The sequence below is a fragment of the Panulirus ornatus genome, chromosome 12, assembly GCF_036320965.1.
Source record: "Panulirus ornatus isolate Po-2019 chromosome 12, ASM3632096v1, whole genome shotgun sequence".
Classification (NCBI taxonomy): domain Eukaryota; kingdom Metazoa; phylum Arthropoda; class Malacostraca; order Decapoda; family Palinuridae; genus Panulirus; species Panulirus ornatus.
The window spans coordinates 22,295,980-22,301,347 of NC_092235.1; positions in this window are offsets into that span (position 1 = coordinate 22,295,980).

The window sequence follows — 5,368 nt, forward strand, 5'->3', positions numbered from 1 at the left end:
CTAAAGGGGACGGGAGCGGGGGGCTGGAAACCCTCCCCTCCTTGTATTTTAACTTTCTAAAAGGGGAAACAGAAGGAGTCACGCGGGGAGTGCTCATCCTCCTCGAAGGCTCAGATTGGGGTGTCTAAATGTGTGTGGATGTAACCAAGATGAGAAAAAAGGAGAGATAGGTAGTATGTTTGAGGAAAGGAAACTGGATGTTTTGGCTCAGTGAAACGAAGCTCAAGGGTAAAGGGAAAGAGTGGTTTGGGAATGTCTTGGGAGTAAAGTCAGGGGTTAGTGAGAGGACAAGAGCAAGGGAAGGAGTAGCACTACTGAAGCAGGAGTATATGATAAAGTGTAAGAAAGTAAACTGTAGATTGATATGGGTAAAACTGAAAGTGGATGAAGAGAGATGGGTGATTACTGGTGCATATGCACCTGGGCATGAGGAGAAAGATCATGAGAGGCAAGTGTTTTAGGAGCAGCTGAGTGAGTGTGTTGGTAGTTTTGATGCACGAGACTGGGTTATAGTGATGGGTGATTTGAATGCAAAGGTGAGTAATGTGGCAGTTGAGGGAATAATTGGTGTACATGGAGTGTTCATTGTTGTAAATGGAATTGGTGTAGAGCTTGTAGATTTATGTGCTGAAAAAGGACTGGTGATTGGGAATACCTGGTTTAAAAAGAGATATACATAAGAATACGTATGTAAGTAGAAGAGATGGCCAGAGAGCATTATTGGATTACGTGTTAATTGATAGGTGCGGAAAAGAGAGACTTTTGGATGTTAATGTGCTGAGAGGTGCAACTTGAGGGATGTCTGATTATTATCTTGTGGAGGCGAACGTGAAGGTTTGTAGAGGTTTTCAGAAAAGAAGAGAGAATGTTGGGGTGAAAAGTGTGGTGAGAGTAAGTGAGCTTGGGAAGGAGACTTGTGTGAGGAAGTACCAGGAGAGACTGAGCACAGAATGGAAAAAGGTGAGAACAAAGGAGGTAAGGGGAGTGGGGGAGGAATGGGATGTATTTAGGGAAGCAGTGATGGCTTGCGCAAAAGATGCTTGTGGCATGAGAAGCATGGGAGGTGGGCAGATTAGAAAGGGTAGTGAGTGGAGGGATGAAGAAGTAAGAGTATTAGTGAAAGAGAAGAGAGAGGCATTTGGACGATTTTTGCAGGGAAATAATGCAAATGAGTGGGAGATGTATAAAAGAAAAAGGCTGGAGGTCAAGAGAAAGGTGCAAGAGGTGAAAAAGAGGGCAAATGAGAGATGGGGTAAGAGAGTATCATTAAATTTTAGGGAGAAAAAAAGATGTTTTGGAAGGAGGTAAATAAAGTGCGTAAGACAAGGGAACAAATGGGAACTTCAGTGAACGGAGCTAATGGGGAGGTGGTAACAAGTAGTGGTGATGTGAGAAGGAGATGGAGTGAGTATTTTGAAGGTTTGTTGAATGTGCTAGATGATAGAGTGGCAGATATAGGGTGTTTTGGTTGAGGTGGTGTGCAAAGTGAGAGGGTTAGGGAAAATGATTTGGTAAACAGAGAAGAGGTAGTAAAAGCTTTGCGGAAGATGAAAGCTGGCAAGGCAGCGGGTTTGGATGGTATTGCTGTGGAATTTATTAAAAAAGGGGGTTAGTGTATTGTTGACTGGTTGGTAAGGTTATTTAATGTATGTATGACTCGTGGTGATGTGCCTGAGGATTGGAGGGATGCTTGCATAGTGCCATTGTACAAAGGCAAAGGGATAAGAGTGAGTGCTCAAATTACAGAGGTATAAGTTTGTTGAGTATTCCTGGTAAATTATATGGGAGGGTATTGATTGAGAGGGTGAAGGCATGTACAGAGCATCAGATTGGGGAAGAGCAGTGTGGTTTCAGAAGTGGTAGAGGATGTGTGGATAAGGTGTTTGCTTTGAAGAATGTATGTGAGAAATACTTAGAAAAGCATGTGGATTTGTATGTAGCATTTATGGATCTGGAGAAGACATATGATAGAGTTGATAGAGATGCTCTGTGGAAGGTATTAAGAATATATGGTGTGGGAGGCAAGTTGTTAGAAGCAGCGAGCGAAAAGTTTTTATCGAGGATGTAAGGCATGTTTACGTGTAGGAAGAGAGGAAAGTGATTGGTTCTCAGTGAATGTTGGTTTGCGGCAGGGGTGTGTGATGTCTCCATGGTTGTTTAATTTGTTTATGGATGGGGTTGTTAGGGAGGTGAATGCAAGAGTTTTGGAAAGAGGGGCAAGTATGCAGTCTGTTGTGGATGAGAGAGCTTGGGAAGTGAGTGAGTTGTTGTTCGCTGATGATACAGCGCTGGTGGCTGATTCATGTGAGAAACTGCAGAAGCTGGTGACCTGAGTTTGGTAAAGTGTGTGAAAGAAGAAAGCTGAGAGTAAATGTGAATAAGAGCAAGGTTATTAGGTACAGCAGGGTTGAGGGACAAGTCAACTGGGAGGTAAGTTTGAATGGAGAAAAACTAGAGGAAGTGAAGTGTTTTAGATATCTGGGAGTGATTTTAGCAGGGGATGGAACCATGGAAGCGGAAGTGAATCATAGGGTGGGGGAGGGGGCGAAAGTTCTGAGAGCGCTGAAGAATGTGTGGAAGTTGAGAACATTATCTCGGAAAGCAAAAATGGGTATGTTTGAAGGAATAGTGGATCCAACAATGTTATATGGTTGCGAGGCGTGGGCTATGGATAGAGTTGTGCGGAGGAGGGTGGATGTCTTGGAAATGAGATGTTTGAGGACAATATGTGGTGTGAGGTGGTTTAATCGAGTAAGTAATAATAGGGTAAGAGAGATGTGTGGTAATAAAAAGAGTGTGGTTGAGAGAGTGGAAGAGGGTGTTTTGAAATGGTTTGGTCACATGGAGAGAATGAGTGAGGAAAGATTGACCAAGAGAATATATGTGTCAGAGGTGGAGGGAACGAGGAGAAGTGGGAGACCAAATTGAAGGTGGGAAGATGGAGTGAAAAAGATTTTAAGTGATCGGGGCCTAAACATGCAGGAGGGTGAAAGGCATGCAAGGAATAGAGTGAATTGGAATGATGTGGTATACTGGGGTCGATGTGTTGTCAATGGATTGAACCAGGGCATGTGAAGCGTCTGGGGTAAACCATGGAAAGTTGTGTGGGGCCTGGATGTGGAAAGGGAGCTGTGATTTTGGTGCATTATTACATGACAGCTAGAGACTGAGTGTGAGCGAATGTGGCCTTTGTTGTCTTTTCCTAGCGCTACCTTGCACACATGAGGGGGGAGGGGTTGTTATTTCATGTGTGGCGGGGTGGCGATGGGAATGAATAAAGGCAGACAGTATGAATTATGTACATTTGTATATATGTATATGTCTGTGTGTGTATATATATGTACACGTTGAGATGTATAGGTATGTATATGTGCAAGTGTGGACGTGTATATATGTACATGTGTATGTGGGTGGGTTGGGTCGTTTCTTTCATTTGTTTCCTTGTGCTACCTCACTAAGGCAGGAGACAGCAACAAAGCAAAAAATAAATAGATATAAATAAAGAACAGCCAAAAAGTATAAGGACCTTGAAATACCATTGTATGATTACAGGTTTGAAATTATAACCCAGGCAAAATTGTTTCAAAATGAGAAAGTAAATATTAAAAGCTAAGTTGAATTTCTCTGTCATTGCACAAAGCTGTAATAAAAGATAAAATGTGAAAGAGTAGCCATTCCAGTTATCTAAAATGTTTGGCTCAAGCATGATACATACTCTAGGAAATAGAGTGTATATAAGGTAATTTTTAAGAGCACCAAAATACACCCAGGAATCTGCAGGGTGAGAGGGAAAAGGGACATCCATACCTACAATGATCATACAGGTAAGTGGAGACAAACAAATTGGAAAAATTTACAAAATTATAAAGTTAAGGAAAAGATAAATGGTTTAAAGCAATGAACAGAGTAACTTAGATTTAAGGAAAAGATAAAAGGTTTAAAGCAATGAACAGAGTATCTTAGATTTAAGGAAAAGATAAATGGTTTAAAGCAATGAACAGAGTATCTTAAATTTAAGGAAAAGATAAATGATTTAAAGCAATGAAGAGTATCTTGAATTTAAGGAAAAGATAAATGATTTAAAGCAATGAACTGTCTTGAATTTAAAAATATCAATGGTTTAAAGCAATGAACAGTATCTTTGTGGAACAGTCATAGAGTAGTATAATCTAATAAAAGTTACAAGACAAGATATGACTATACATTGTATAACGAAAATTAGAAAAGGGGAGTAGAAAAAGTTTAGAAATAGGTAAAGAAAGGTATTAATGGCTGTGAAGCAGTATATATATATATATATATATATATATATATATATATATATATATATATATTTTCTTTTTCTTTCATACTATTCGCCATTTCCCGCATTAGCGAGGTAGCGCTGAGAACAGAGGACTAGGCCCTTGAGGGAATATCCTCACCTGGGCCCCTTCTCTGTTCCCTCTTTTGGAAAATAAAAAAAAAAAAAAAAAAAAAAAAAAAAAAAAGTGAGAGGGGAGGATTTCCAGCCCCCCGCTCCCTCCCCTTTTAGTCGCCTTCTACGGCACGCAGGGAATACGTGGGAAGTATTCTTTCTCCCCTATCCCCAGGGATAAAATATATATATATATATATATATATATATATATATATATATATATATATATATATATATATATATATCATTGCCCAGCATCCATCACAGTGTTCTGTGGGACCTTTGAAGAACAGGCATATATTATCAGGAAACATGAGTGTTATAGGGTAGAGGTAGAACCTATGTTCCCTTTAGAACAATGGGGAAAGGATGGATGGGAAGAAGATTTGGTTAAACGAATAATGTTAAGCAAGGGAAAATAGTGAACTGGAAGTCCATGGACTTCATGTCCCCACCAGAGCCGCAGGAGTGAGGTCACCCTCGATTATAGCGCCGTTAAAACCACAAGAGGACATTATCCCACAGGTTGTATAGAAGTAACTACCCAATATGCCCCCCCCCCCCATTCCATGAGGGAAGGTCATACACTACAACTGTAAGGGAATTGATTGATATGAATATCCGCGTGGGTAGTCTGGCCTCATTTAAGTAACCGGTGGCATTATTTGTGTCTTATGAGTGGACTGCGTAATGATAATGATCCTCCACTGATAACTATATAGATTAAGACATATTTCTTGAGCGATGGCTTCTGCCTTCATGATATGCCATGGACAATCTAGATTATTCTAAATACTTCTAGACCTAGCGTATATATATTATCATAGAGCTTGTGTGATAGTGCCTATCATTTAATAGTGCCTACCCATTTCACAAGACCATAAACGTTACGAAGTGAAATTTCTCGAAATTGAAAAAATAAAATTCAAAAGTCCCTCCTTTAGACGG